The sequence below is a fragment of the Cavia porcellus genome, unplaced genomic scaffold (genome assembly GCF_034190915.1).
Source record: "Cavia porcellus strain 051 isolate PalLab524CR breed Dunkin Hartley unplaced genomic scaffold, mCavPor4.1 scaffold_17, whole genome shotgun sequence".
In the NCBI taxonomy this organism is placed as follows: domain Eukaryota; kingdom Metazoa; phylum Chordata; class Mammalia; order Rodentia; family Caviidae; genus Cavia; species Cavia porcellus.
This window is the reverse complement of record NW_026947500.1, coordinates 20200231-20216299: the sequence shown is the minus strand read 5'-3', so window position 1 is coordinate 20216299 and position 16069 is coordinate 20200231. Positions and strand designations below refer to the sequence as shown.

Sequence of the window (16069 nt, the reverse complement as noted above, 5' to 3'; positions counted from 1 at the left end):
ACATCAAACTAGGAGAGCAGTTGAGACCTGCTAACATTTGCAAGGCCTGGGGTGAGAGTTGAATGAGGCACTTAGGTTGTAAATCAAGCTAACAAATTGTCAGATGTTCTATTTTTCTATCTTGGCAAGTGTCCCTTTGTGATATCAAACTTTTAAAGTGGATTTAAAGCTCTATTTTTCCTAAGATGAAAGTGGGTAAAATGTCAAGGCGATTGAGTGTGATTAGAGTTGCTGTCTGGATATTCTGGTTATGAGTTGGGGATTTGGGGACATGTAATAAAATAAAGACATAATATTATAGTAGATTTTTGGTTCAGTTCAGCAGCATCAATAATTTTGTTATTAAAGTCAAAGTTTACATACAATTAATGATCTATTGGCAGTACTGGTGCTTATTACACCTAGTCCTACATGCATGCAAATGTTGGAGTATTTGTCAAGCAGCATTGCAAAATGCTTCACAAGTGTCTTGTGCAATGGGACACCACAGTAATGTGAAGCACCCCCAGGATGAGAACTGGAGTGTGAAAAGCAATGAATGCTCGGTCTGCCAATGTTTTATTTAGCCCCGACCCAATTGCTTCCATGCTAGGAACAGTGGGTTGTTAAAGTCTGTACCCTTTTCTAAGAGATTCTTCTTCTTGAATCCATTCTAGCTGCAAGAGTGTCTGCTTTGACCTCAGCTTGTGGCCTTCCTCTGCAGGTGCCCTGTGTTTTGACAGCACAGGTCAAAAGCTGTGAAAAATCCCTCCAGTGGCGACAGATTCCACACAACAGCGGGTGTTTAGTGCACAGGTTGTACTGTATCAACGCTGAGCCTGGGTTCTGAGTGATATGGGCCTGGGGCTGTGTAGAGCACTGCCAGTATTTAAGGTGTGAAGTGGGATGGGCGAGGGGTAAGGGGCAGAGCCCTTGGATCCAAAAGAGGTATGGGGTAGTCTGCAAAGTAATGGACCTTGCATTCATGCTAATTATGAGTATTAACATTCTTTATCTAACCTGAGTCCATCCCTTTTGGGTGGTACTTTAATTCTGACAGATTTTTTGCATCCAATATAATAAACCACCACTCTGTAGTATTAAATTAATGTCATCTAAAAGTAGGATCTGCATAAAAACAAGATGAATACCATAGTAACAGGATCAATAAACCTTAGCAAACTGTGACTATTATTGAAAGGGTGGTAACTAAGGTAGATAAAGGTTTCTGTACTTAGAAACCTGCAATATCAGAGCAGTTTAACTGCTGAGGAATCACTTAGGCACACTTTATCCCTCTAATTTAGATGCTTTAGCTTCAAAGTTATTATCCTCCCTTAAGGAGGGCATCAGTGAACTGGAAACAGTCATGGTTGTAGTTCTCTTTTGGGTTTTCAGTGGAATACAAACTCTCTGGCTTTTCTGCTCTTTAGTTTGCTTCCCTGTTATAGAGAGGAAAACAAAGCATTGTTGAAAGTGACCCCCCCATTGATTTCCATGTCCCAAGAGTTTCTATATTTCCTTCTGCTTTATTTCTTAAGGCTTTAAACACCCACAGAACTTGGGGGCTGGGGATTTAGCTTAGTGGCATAAGCGCCTGCCTTGCAAGTGTGTGGTCATGAGTTCTATCCCCGGTACCCATAAAAAAGAAAAAGAAAAAAAAAAACCACCCATAGAACCATATATTTGATAGATTAGCTGCATACCAAAGTTAGCTAGAAATGCACAAATACTCCCTTCCCAAGTGATAGAAAACATACAGATCCAAGTGATAGAAAAAAGTTGCAGCCTGGAAATGCAGACCCCAACTAAACCAGGCCCAAGACTCTCTAATTAGCAGAGTGGCTCCTTTCTGTCTTATTTAAATCCAGTGGACTCCTACTCTTGAGGACCTGTGAATGTTATAAAATGAGCACAGCCAATGATCCAAAAAGCTCCAAAAGGTATTTTTTGAAATATTGACAACTGAGATGTCCATCTGTCTGAGACCCACATCCCTTCCATTGAAAAATCACATAAAAGACTTCTCCTCAGGGCAAGAGGTAAGATGGTCTTTAAAAGATGAGGGCCGCTGCCTTTCAACACGCTGGCTTATTGTTCATAAAGGATTTTTCCTTTCTCTGTGCCACTGCCACTCGATACATTGGCTTCCTTTTGGTAGCAACAGAACTGAAACTTGTACAGTTCTGTTGTTTCTAATAATCTGTTCCTCCTTACTTTTCTAACTAAAATATATGTGCCTTACACCAAAACTATTTCTTAAGACCAAAGTAAATTCTTGAAGAATCTTGAATCCCTTTACTGAAAGGAGATGTTTAATTTTTGCTTCTATGTTAGAATTATTAGACCATATAAACTTCATTTCTTAATGTATTTAAAGTCAGCATTTGGAAAAGTACAAATGGTTTTACATTAAAGAAAGTGACATTAACTCCTATATAATAATATGTAATTATAAAATATGTAATACACGATTAGTAAAAATTTTTCCTTTAGTGAGAATGTTAGGTCAAATATAATAAAGTCATTTCTTTTTTGTCATAATCCAAAACTGTCTTTTGATTTACCAGCAAAATGATCAGAAATAGAATGTTTTAATCAAACAGATTTAACAATTTAAGGTTGCTTTCTTTAGTCAATTCAACTCAGAGTTTATTTACAAGCTCTCAAGAGCCTGTTTTCTGTAGTGAATGATTTTCCAAGCCCTCTGGGAGTTCTTATACTTGTTTCAAAGAAATAAAGGAGGTTACTGTGGTTGTAGATATTGGAGCAATGCTCCAAAAGTGACAAAGGCATTTGCTAAAATGTCCTTCAAGTGATTTATAGAGCTAATAATTGGTTGACTATAGGTTTTCAAGGTACTGGACTGGATCTTACAGATAAGATGATCTCCTATTTAATTTTTCAAAAGTGAAATCTGACAATAATAATAAAAAGTTTTAATATGAAACCAAGGGAAAACCCAAATAAATCCTCGAACATCACTTCTTTTAGTTACTTTTATCACAGATTACTAAAATCTGTGATTAGTAGATGATTGCTTAAAGCAGGATGAGGATAGACTCTGACTAGCTTTATAGAAGATGACACCTCAGGTGTACGGGCATTACAGTAGCAATTATTTAAGCTGTTTTTCAAAAAATCCAGAGGTACCCTAATGGAGCTCTAGCTAGCTGAAGCCTCTGACCCTCTCACTTGAGTCTAAGTGTGTGATGGGTGACCTTTTGATGTCAGACAGCCAAAACTCCATGCTCTGATCATATTAAAGTTACCATTTTCTACACTTGTATTCAGTGAAGAACCAAGAAGTTTGGTTACATGTGCAGAAACCATGGGTTATTTTGCTTTTTACTTCTAATTGCCTTTCCCCATTCCTTAAACTAGCCTACTTTTTTTTTTAAAGCCATAAATACCTGTAAATCTAGCCAGGTGGTGGTGAACCTAAGGCACCTGTGCTGCAGGGGGCTAATTGTTATCATTGATGGTTCTAAAAGGTTCGCCATCACTGCTCTATCTTTAGGGAGCTGATCTGAGGCTTCCCCCAACTCCACACCATCAGCATCTCATGGGTAAACTTTCTCTTTTGTAAAATCCATGATTTCAGTAGTTGGCATACTACCATAGAGACAAAAGAAACCTGACTTGTTAAAAAATTCTCTATATTTTGTCCTATCAAATTTATTGCTAAGAATGACTATCAAAGGTAGAATTAAAGATGCACATAAATATGTACAGCAAAGTTCTCAAATATTTTCCTATAGCAAAAATTGACAGCATTATTACATTGGTGTGGCCTAAAGAAATTAGAATGCATTCCTATGTTGGTCGTGTACTTCCCCAAAAAGGCCCCCAAGATGAAAAATGGGGCAAAACCCCTGAGATGGAAAAGACAAGGCAAAACGATGTCGTTTTTAGGAAGAAGCGCCTTTTTTTTAGCTGGCCCAGCGACACAGTGCAGATGGAATTTGCAAAGCTGTGCAACTGAGTTAGAATTTTGACTGATTTTTATAGTTCATTTATGATTAGCTCATTGATCATTAAGTACATCATTAAGTACATCTCATCATTATGTAATGATGAGAAACAGAAGCAAGGTGGGCCTTTGTTCCCCTTTGCTTGAGGTCAGAGGCATTTCACAGTGGGTGGTTAGCCAATTTATAGCCCTTGGTCTGTCAATTTCAGGAACATTTGTTTCTTATAAAGGGAACAATGGTTGACACAACATCATTTGTCTCTTACAAGGGGAACAAAGGTTGACATAGCACACAGGTTACTTGGGGGGGGCTACACGTACAAAACAGCATAACCACATGGTCAGTTAATCTATAACTATGTGGTCGGTGCGTGGTTACTAGGGTAATGAGTCAGTACAGAATGACAATATTGCTAATAACTATCTTTTTAACTAACTATTTTTGCTAATTATCTTTTAATCAATTATTTTAATTTTTCAGCATCTTAGTATAACATTCCCTACTGATTTTTGTCAGTGAGTCAAATCAAATCATTGGCTCATGGAATTTTCAAACAGTGGTATTTGTTTATAAACTTGTGTCCTTAATTAAAATCATGAGTTTTATTGTTTGAAGCCGGTCTTTGACATAATTTACTAATTTGTTTATAATGCAAGGTCCAATTGTTAAATAAGTAAGTAAGATTAACAGAGGTCCAGAGGCTGCTGGGATTAACGTTGTCAACCAGGGAGATAGAGAAAACCATCATTTAAACCAGTTCTGTTTAGCTTCTCTGGCCTGTTCTCATTCCTGTAGCTGCCTTTTAAGGCTGGCCATATTTGTCTGATAACCCCAGAATGATTGGCATAAAAACAAATTTTTTTTAATGCCAGACAGAGGCCTCCTTTCTTTAGGAGCAGGAGATCTAGACCCTGCTGGTTTTGTAAAACTATCTCAGCCAGTGAACTTAAAGAATCGTCTAATTTGGAGACAGAGTCACTGAGGGCTGTTAGATCCTGGTTAATGAGTATACTTTAGTGTCTATAATTTTGGTCTTTTAACTATTAGGCTGGACACTCTTAAACTATTGACCTTGTTATCTCAAATTTTAGTAATACAGGTAAAAGTACAGGATTTTTTTTTTTATTTGGTCAGACTCTTTAAGTCAAAGCTAGGGAACAAATGACTCCTATCATTATCTTTAGAGTACCAATACACTTGGGGAAAGATATGGACCCATATGCAAAGCTTAGGGCACTGGGTGAACAGGGGAGGCATAGAACATGGAGTTATACCAGAAGTACAGGCAAACCAGGCTCCGTTGGGAGCAACAAGGTGCTGATTAGCAGGATAGGAAAAATTATGAATCACAACTGAAGAGGTAGGATTACAGAGTGCAGCATAAGGGGAAGTGTGCAAGGAGTAGGGGGCAGAGTAAACCCAGGTTCCTGGAGCACCCTGTACATTGTCCAGTGTGAGCAGGGGCCTAGCACCCCACCAACAAGTGGTGTCGTCTGCAGAGGAATTTAAAAGTTGATTTGCCATAATAGTCACAGGGGTGCCCATATAGAAGGGAGGTCGAGATGGAAGGCATAGCCAGCAGTCAGCAGTGAAGTTTGGGGCACTAAGTTTAAGAAACTGGTAAGCAATGTCTAGAGGCAAGAAGGGGTCTAGGGATGGCGCAGAAATGGCAGAGGGCAAAAAGGTCTTAGGAGCAGGAAGTCTAGTGGAGGAGGGCAGAAGATGAGTAACAGGAGGAGATTGAGGTGGCTGGGGAGCTTGAGGGCCTGTGGGCCTGATGGGGGCTGTCCGAACAGGCCCAGGAATGAACTGAATGGTAAAGGTGCTTTCTGGTCATATCTAGAGACTCACAACCTAATACCATAATGTAATCCTGCTTTTCAAACAGGGTCAGTTGGGATTTTAGGTCTGAAAGTCATAAGATTACATTGGTTGAGGGTGCAGGAAGATGAGGTCTCCCGAGTGAAGAAAAAGTAACAATCCCCTTTATTTCCCTGCCAAAGAGATATAGACTCACAACCCCAATGTCTACAAAAATATTTTGTCTCTACAGACTGTGAACACCTAATAGTGTGATCAGTGTGATCAGAGGCTGACTGTTGCTTTTGGGGGCAAAGATACCTGCCAGTGAACTGTAATTCCTTTTGACTACATAAGTCCCTGCAAGGTCTGGGTGGTTTCATTAGCAACATGGAATGTTGACCCAATAACATTCTCTTTGGTCTAATTTTTGCTGGGATATTATCTAATAGGACACATAAATCTATCTTAATTATCTCATGGACAGTAGCATTGGCTACCAATTATTTACCAGTGAAATAGTAATTTTCCAAGTTCCAAACAGTGGGTTATGAGGCATCTCCTTGGGTCTCTATAAGGAAGAATACATAAGAACAAGATTATCGGTTACATTTGGCAATTTTAAGTTTTAAAGGATCCTTGGAGGGAGCAACAGTCCACTTATCTGTAAGTTGATTGTTGTTGGAGGCTGGAACTGGCTTGAAGTGGGAATGATGAATCCAGGCAGGCTTTCCCGTGACTTTGACGGCGGTCAGAGTGCTGAGGACCACGGTGCAGAGGCCTTCCCACCATGGTTTGAGGGATTTACAGTGATGTCTCTTGATGAGGACTAGTGTCCCAGGTTCCACTGCAGGGCATTCTTCAGAGTGGACTGCAGGTGGAGGATGTTGTTGCCATAATAATCGATGGATAAAAGTTAGTACTGGCTGGAGGGTCTGGAGCAACTTAATGAGATCTTGATTAGCCAGATCACCTAATTTTTTCTCAGAAATCTTAGGAATAAGAGGAGGAACTCCCTCATATAGAACTTCAAAAGGGGAAACACCTGCAACATAGGGGGTACATTGTGCATGCAAGAGGGCAAAAGGAAGGAGATTCACTCAGTTCTCGCCAGTTTCCAATGCCATCTTAGTTATTACCATTTTTAGGATCTGGTTTATCCTTTTAACTTGTCCTGAACTTTGAGGCCAGTAAGCACAATGGATTTTCCAATCAATCTGCAAAGCTTGGGTTAGTTTTTGAGTTATCTGGGTTATAAAAGCTGGGCTGTTGTCGGACCCCATGGATAAAGGGAGGCCAAATCGTGAGACAACTTCATATAAAAGCTTTTTGACTACCATCTTGTGATAGCTCGGACCCCAGAATAAAACCCAAGGAAGCAAGAAGTTAAAATTTGGGGAGCAAAGGCTTTATTTTAGGCCAAGCTTGGTGATGCAATCCTCGGGAGCCAATTTGGAGACTGCACGCCTGACAGCTAAAAGTCAGGGCTTTTATCTTGTAAAAACCACAAACAGCTGCTGGTCTCACAATGCAAGGAGGAGGGCTGGGGCACACTATAGGACAGGAAGGAGGTGATTACATTGGGAAGAACAAAGTTCAGATAAGGGTTGGGCTAACAAGCAACTCTCCCTGCATACAAGCAAGTTTAGATTGGGTAAACATCTGTGATTTGTAGAGGGCAACAATGGTTAACATATCAATTAGGTAAGATTTTACAGTTTTTACAGAGGAGAGCATTTCTTAAAGAACAGCACATTTTATTACAGATAGCCAGATGAGGGGTAGGGGAGGGGGTTACCAGAAACTGAAACCTAAGGCTTTTATGGCCTTTCAGGAAATTGAAACTTAACCTAGATAAATAGGAAGGGGAAAGGAGAGGGGGAGACAAATAAGATGCATACAGAACAGAAAATGAGGCACAATGGTTAAAACTAGGTTACAACAATCTGAGCTGATTCAGATTTAGTGGAAAAGACTTTGACCCATCCAGTGAAAGTATCAATCATTACTAGTAAATACTTATACCCTTGAAGTCCAGGCGTCCCCATTTTTGTAAAATCTACTTCCTAATGTTCCCACGATACTGAGTGGTTTCCATTTGTTGTGATCGCTTTGGGTTCACCAACTGGCACTGAGGGCATCTAAGGCTCACAGACTGAGTAATAGAAAGCATCTGATAGCTAAAGCTTTGATCCGAGGGTTCACTATTTGAGATGTTAAGGCATACCTGCACCCAGGTATCAGAGAAGGGAAATGTTTGTAGTCAGGAAGTCATCTTAAGAAGCACAGTACTTACTACGCTCTATTCCTTGGATGCCCAAAATCATCATAAATTTGCACAGACATCTTTTCCCCATAAATCCAAAGTTTCTACATCCAGTGTTACCCTGGACTTCCACATGGCTACCAAACTTTCCCCAGTCCCATTGCCAGTACTGTAAGGCCACATGCCAATGTTTGGCTCTCCGGATGACATTCTTCTGTCAGTCTTGTTGATGAACACCTGTAGTTACCTGTAAACTAAATGTAAATCTGATTTTCACCAGTGTAAAATAGTGGAAGAAAGGGAATTATGGAAGGGTAATTATTAACTTTCAATGACTTTAGTAGCAAATTGTTATATACATATGAAGTCTTTGATCAGCAGTTGATTCTAGAGCATTAAATACATCCTGGCTTTTCTCCTCATCTATTCAGTGCAAGTTCACCTCCTTGCCTCTGGTCAGCACTTAGATGCGTGTGAATTTTTTCTTACTTAAGAACCAACTCTGCGTTTCTGAGAGGTCTGAGTTCCTATTCATCCTGCATATATAGGTTATGCTAATCTTTCATTAGTTTACCACTGAGAATATGACCATGCAAATTCAGAGGCTACTCATGTTCAAACTATTATCACATAAGAGGAACTCCTTTTTATTTTTTGATAATGAGATAAGTAGCATAGCAATGCTGCAAACTGTGTTGTTTTTCTTCTTTTTGGTACTAGGGTTGGAAACCTGCACTTCACGTATGATAAATACATGATCCACATAGGCTCTGGGCCTCTAACTTCTGATAAGGACTAGCTCATGGGATACACCAGCCAGAGATTGCAGAGTGGAAATAAAATGTAGGTACGTGTATATCACTGTCTGCATCCATCATGCATGTGGGACTGTTAAAGTTTCATCCTCTATGACCTTAGCAATGTCAACATATGTCACTAGGAAAGTAGTATAAGCTACACACACATACACACACACACACACACACACACACACACACACACATACATCAGACAGTGCCAAGCATGGTCTCTTACAGAGAAAATATTTTGCTAAATCATTCGTTCCATTAGATCTGTTAAACAATGAATTTCAAAATTTGTCTCTAGAAAAATCTGTTCTTTCACCATAAACTGCTAATTAATGACACTTTTTCCCAGATAGCCATAGGCTGAATGATTTACATGTCTACCTCTGTTAAACAGAAATTCTTTATCTGTCACAGAAGAAACAAATGCATGTACAGTACTATACTGCAAAACACAGGTTTCATAGTCAGCATGATAATATCATTCACTCATGCATCTATGTCACTTTATCACACTTTTAACGTGCTGTTAACATCGTAACTTTTAACATGATCTGCCAAAGAAAGTAGTTGACACATTCCAAGAATGCTTTGCAGGGTTCTCGTTACCTGGAGTGATTCATATAATTATTTCTAACTCTGTGAAATACAGTGACAACATACATACTTACAGAAGTAGTTTGTACACCACATTGCACAGAACCCAAGATTTTGCACAGTTATATTATATAAACTCACACAGAATTTCTACATATTTCACTAGAGAAAGTATTTCATGCACAGCACATTGCCAAATACAGTGTCTCACCCAGCTGTCAGTACACTGATTCAGTTATGCATTATGCCTATTAAATATAGTTTAGATGTATATTGCTAAGGTAATTAACACACTACATAGTGTTTTACACTGCTGTAAATTTGTACAAGATACTCTTAATTTTTTTAAAGAAATCACTGAAGAGTGCAGTGTAAACTCTGTATACTGCTGAATACTGTGTACCATAAGTTGTCACTGGACTGATTCACTTAATGTCTGTAGCTCAGTTGAACAGAGTTTCAACCTGTATCGAGAATAGCATTTGTGTCCTCCCTCTTCCATTAAGCACAAGAGTCTGAGCATACAGTATGTGATTGGAACACACAGTCTATAGTTAAATTTTAAAAATTTCTTACACTAAAGATATTTAATCATTAATTACCCTTATAACACTTCCCCTTAGTTTGAACAAACTCATCCTATCACTCTGGTTTCTGAAGCAGTTCTGGAAGTCTTCTTTTGTGTCTTAAGTTGCATTGTCATGGTAGACTCAGTGTCCTGAATTGATTCAAATGTTTCCCTTTCATGGTCATTTTGATTTTGAGGAAGAGCTATGAGATGTGTGGTGCCAAACGTGGTGAATAAGGTGTAAGAGTGATAGGAAACTACAGCAATAATCACACCAGCTCGGGCTAGGGATTTAGCTCAGTGGCATAAGCGTCTGCCTGGCAAGCATGAGGTCATGAGTTCAAGCCCCAGTACTCCCCCCCAAATCACACCAGCTCTACTATATGTGCACATATCAGGAGATCATTCCTATGCCTTCATCACCATTGTCACTCACTTTTAACAGCGACAATGCATGGGACCCAGGTTTGTCATTTCCCTCATTAGCAATTCCTCAATTGTTCTTAGGTAGATCTTACTTTTTAAAAAGCATCAATTTGGGGGAGGAATGAAAATGGCAGCAGATAGATAAAAACTGGCTACAGAGGCTCCCTGAGATAGTCAACTTAGAATTCAACATAATACAGAATGGGGAGCCCCAGAGGGAGATGAATTCTCTCATCCCAAGAAGAAATTAAGGTGAGAAGAACCAACCAAACAGTCCCGGTGCTATTATTGGAACAGCTAAAGGTTCAGTGTTCCCGCCACAGTGGGTGACTTGCCGACCATCCGTGGTCCCACCACAACTTGCCGAGGTCCCGCCGTGACTTGCCAAGCCATCCAAGCTCCTCCCACTTCGACTCACTGGAGGCACCATTACATTGAGTTCGGGGGTTGGTGAGCCAAATGGAGAGCTGAGTTGGCAGGGTGCCTACATTGACCTGTGATGAGTGATGAGAATGGAGTCATTCCATAGAAAGGGGGGCTCCGGCGGATGACATTCTGGGACTGGGCAGGACTGGCAAGTACAAGTGGCAGCAGTGACTTCAGTCAGTTGTTTCCTTCCCAAATGGGATTGGTGGAGTGAACTAGGCCTGGGTCACATGACCTGGCTGCGACCCAATAGGTTATCTGAAATCAGATCCCAACAGTGGTGGTGCACACTAACCACACTAACCCAGTGAAGCCTCAAGTTTGATTGAACTAGAGGGGAGGCAGTGCAAAGTAATACAGTGCAGGCCACAGCAGCTTGACTGACCCGGAGGGGAGGCAGTGCAAAGTAATACATTGCAGGCCACAGCAGCTTGACTGACCCAGAGGGAATGCAGCATATAGTAATACAATGCAGGCCACAGCAGGAAAGGGGCTAGCATACACTGTCCCTGTCTGCAACTCACTAGCACACAGCAGTGGGAAGGGTCATATAGCCAGTGTGCTTCAAAAAATTGTAACCAACAAAGAAAGAAATTGAGGACTCCTGGAAGAAGCAAAAAAGATGGGAAGACGAAAAAACAACAAAAAGTCCCCAGGTCCCAACCTTGAGAACATTGACCCAGGGCAAGTAAATACAAAGGAGAATGAGAACAGCAAACATGCAATATCAGACACAGCACCAGTGGAAATAAAGAGATATCTTCAGGACCTCATAGACAAGTTCAGAAGGGAAATATTTAGCCAAGTAAAGCAAGATATAAGAAGATTAATAAATGAGATGCTAAGTACCCCTCAAGAAGACACAGATGAAAGAAGGGAAGAACTCAAAGGAGAGAACCATTTGATGAAGAATATAAAAAATATAGAATATATGAAGCAGATTCAAAGAGATCATCAGGAAATTAAAAACTCTATGGAAAGATGGCAAATCAGCTTGAAAGAAACTAAGGATAGATTATCCAAACTGGAGGACAGTTTTGTGATGTAGGATTATGAAAGGGAAAACTTTTTAAAAATAACAAGGAAACAAGCAGTAACAATACAAAGGCTAGAAGACAACAAGAGGATCTATAACTTGAGAATAAAGAATGTGAATTAAGAAGCTGGGGTACAAACAAAGGAACTACAAAGGTTATTCACAGAAATAATTAAGGAAAATTTCCCAAACATAGGAAAAGGAAAGATATTCTGATATATGAGGCATACAGAACTCGAGCCACATACAACCAAAACAGAGCTATACCCAGGCATATAATAATCAAGATCCCAGAAATTCAATATAAGAACATAATATTAAAAGCTGTTAGAGACAAGAAACAGATCACCTATAAAGGAAAGCCCATCAGAATAACAGTAGACTTCTCAACACAAACCATCAAGTCAAGAAGAGCCTGGAGCAAAATAGTCCAAGCCCTGAAAGAAAATAACCTCCATCCCAGATTGATATATACTGATAAACTGTCTCTAGAAATTAATGGAGAAACAAGATGCTTCCAAGACAAAGAGGAACTTGGGAAATTCACAACCACCAATCAAAGTCTACAGAGAATACTGCAGGGCATTCTAGAGAGAGAGATAAGTACTAGGATTCCAGGAACAGTGGCAGAGAGGCCTCAATGAATGGAGCAGAAAACAGAAAGAAGAAGATAAGCAGACAACTGATGGCTAAAAAAGAGCATAACAGAAATGAGGCAGAGATGATTTTATTCAAAACTGATATGATTGATAGTATCAAGTCTGAGAGTATAGGCAACTACACTGAAAATCACATGACTCTATGATACACATTCTGATTTGATAATTGCCGGTTTTTGAAGTTCTATGCTACATACAAAGTTGTGACTTTATTAATACTGTTGTGTACTGATATATGCAATTATATTATGTCTGATGATATAGCCAATTCTATTGGAGATAACAAGAGACAACACAGGAACCATGGTAGAACTCTTTGTACAACGGTCTTACATGTTTTTTTTTTGTTTGTTTCATGTGTTTATAGCAATATGTTTTGTTTTGTCTTGCTTTGTTTTGTTTCTCCCTCTAATATAGAAAGGATAGAAATACATGTTAAGACTCATGCATATGTAGAATCTATAAACAGTTTATGAGAACTGACCTTATGACACATGATGAAATGAACAGATACTTTAAAGAAAAAGAGACACTAAAATACCCAGTGCTGATCCTGGAGTGTCATAATGTGGAACCCAACAATAGTATTATTCTTTGTTTAGAGTGATATTAGCCTGCTTGGGTTTATTCAATCTCAACATAATTGAAGATATGGATAACTGCATGAATATTTAAGTGTATACGATTGATAACCATATTTCTAAGTTTTTGTTGGATAGTTGAACAGAACTGGTTGCAATCTCACTGTTTGAATCCCTACTTTATTTGTAAGATGACAATATGTAATCATCAAGTTGTGATTTCTTACTGTTTATTTTTTTCCTTGAAATTACATATTATTTCTACCTGTTTTCTGTCTTTCTTTAAATTAAAATTTTAAAAAAGACAATTAAATTAAATTTTTTAAAAAGACCCAGTGCTGATCATCGAGTGTCATGATGTGAAATCCAGCAATACTATTATTCTTTGTTCAGAATGATTTTAACCTGCTTTCATTTGTTTACTCTAAACATAAATGAAGATATGGATAACTGCATGTATGTTTAAATGTATAGGATTGACAACCATGCTACTAAGTTTTTGTTGGACAGTTGAACAGAACTGTTTGCAGTCTCACTGTTTGAATTCCCACTTTACATGTTCCATTTTTGTATCTTGAACAACTATTTGTAAAACGACAATATGTAATTTCTGTTTATTTTTTTCTCTGAAAGTATGTATTATTTCTACCTATTTTCTGTTTTGTTTATCTTTCTTTAAATAAAATTTTTAAAAATCATCAACTTATCAAGGTATCAAAATAAAATAAATAATAAAATAAAAAGCATCAATGTAATACTACAGAGATGTGATTTATTTTATATTGGACATGCAAGTCCCCTAGAAAATACAGCATCACTTAAAACAGATAGAATCGGGTTAAGCAAAGAATATCCTTGGCATAATGAATACTGATGAAATATTCCAGGTATTTGTAAATTACCCCAATACTTCCTTTGGACTCACGCAGGAAGTGCCTGGCCCTGAGTCCTAACAGTGCATCTCACTTCATACCTCAAATGCCGGCAGTGTCCAGCACAGGTACTGGTGCCTCTATTTCTTTGAACTGAGGCTCAGTGCTGCTGTAGCAAAAGCTTGTGCATTGGATACCTGCTCTTGTGTGGAACACTGTCACCACTGGAGGGATTTTTCACAGCTTTTGATCTGTGCTGTCAAACAAAAGAAGTTTGTCTGAACTGTCAGAGGAAGGCCACAAGCTGAGGTCAAAGCAGACACCCTTGCAGCCAGAGTGCATTTGAGAAAAGGCAGCTCTTAGGATAGAGCACAAACTCTATTAACTCACCAAATGATCACCATAAAAAGGAAGCCACAGACTGAGGCCTACATAAAATATTGGTGGGCTGAACATCCACTTCTCGCAGTTCTTCTCCAGTTCTGATCCTGGAGATGGTTCACATTGTTGTACTATCCAAACATAGCTGCATTGCACAAGACATCTGAGAACTATTTCACAATACCGCATGAGACATCCTCTTCCTACTTGCTTAAGTATGTGGTGCTAGGTGTAATTCCAGATCCTCTGTTCCTCCCTGGAGCTGCATGCATTTCCAGTATGCTGTACTCCCCTGGCGCCCGCTTGTGTGGTCTCCACAGAGTACCTGCATCTCCTTCTCCAAGCAGTTGGCAATGAGGAGAAAAGCATGGTGAGAATGTCCCTCTGATGCGGGCCACCTGCTTTTTGCCCTGACATTTGGTGTTTTCAGGCTCTAGAACTACTGTGAAGCCCTGGGTCTAGCGGGATGCCTTGTGGTCAGGAGTAGATCCCGTGGGGAACTGGGGGGAGGGAAGCAGGCTACGATGCTCTAGGATGCTTCCCCTTACTCTGATTTGAGGACCTTCAGCAGGTCTGCGTGTGTGAGCTGGGAAATTACAAATCTGCTGAGGACACATCTGAAGGCCTGCAAATGCCACACCTATTGGTAGTGGTTTGGGACAGGTTCTGGGTCAGTCCAGAGGACCTTGGAAAAGGATCCAGCCCAGCAGAGAAGTTTGGATTCTAACTTGAAAGTTATCACTGATCTTTCGTAATATTAATCTTAATCTGAGCAGCAGCTGCTATTGGGAGCTGGCCAAGCTCCAGATCTTATGGACAAGCATACAGAAAAGAATTAAATAAAAACAAATTGCAAATGTGGTTTGTGGGAGTTCAGAAAAGTCACCAACTGTCTTAGCACTAAGGCAAAGCCTTCCCTGGACTGACTGTATTTGTTGGATCCTTAATAATTTAAGAGGGGCAGGAGGTGCAGGGCACATCTGAGGCAAAAGCCTGTGAAAATGAGCAAGGCCTTGAGAAGTAGAACAAAGACATTTCAAGCAGTGCTGATTGGGAGAACTGTCTGATCTCTAAGGGTGGCAGTATATTGCCTTTAGATCCTTTGAGGGAGTCAGCTACCTGGAGGCGGTTTTATCTTGTTTTTAGAGAGGGAAGATAATCACAGAACACTGTGGCCAGCAATTTAACCCTGCCAGCATGGTGCCCGGTGCATTCATCAAGCTAGAGATTCTTCATATTTACCAAGAATATACGTCAATTCCTTTTAGTTCAGATTAGTTGGTGGGGTCTTCCCCTTCTCCTCCCTCTTCATTCCCCCTCACTTTCATCTTTTTCTTCTCCTCCTTCTCCTCTTTCTGTTCCTCTCCCTCCCCCTCCTTCCCCTCCTCTCCCCTCCCCCTCCTCCTCCTCCTAATTGAGATAAGATCTGGCTGTGTAGTACAGGGTGGTCTCTAATGCTTGGCTCAAGGGATCCTCTTGTCTCAGCCTCCCAAGTAGCTGGGAGTATAGACATAAACCACCATGCTCAGATTCATTCATTTTAAAAGCAAGACCCCAGAAGACAGGCATGCTGAGCCTTCTCACCTCTCTCCCATTCTTTAGTCTATGTGGCATAGGGTTCACGGCCCTTAACCCCCCCCCCTTCATTATCTCTCTCTCTGCCCTGGGGAAGCCACAGTTCAGGCCAGATCTTTGGCC

The 16069-nt window shown here is 39.9% G+C and overlaps 1 long non-coding RNA gene across 1 annotated transcript in view; it reads left to right on the top strand.

Annotated features, from left to right (window-relative positions):
• Positions 1-13075, top strand: part of LOC134470866 (uncharacterized) — a 34090-nt gene extending 21015 nt beyond the window's left edge. The window contains exon 2 of the long non-coding RNA XR_010040055.1: positions 8740-13075. This is a non-coding gene — a long non-coding RNA (uncharacterized LOC134470866). The remainder of the gene's footprint in view (positions 1-8739) is intronic.
• The last annotated feature ends 2994 nt before the right edge of the window (positions 13076-16069 follow it).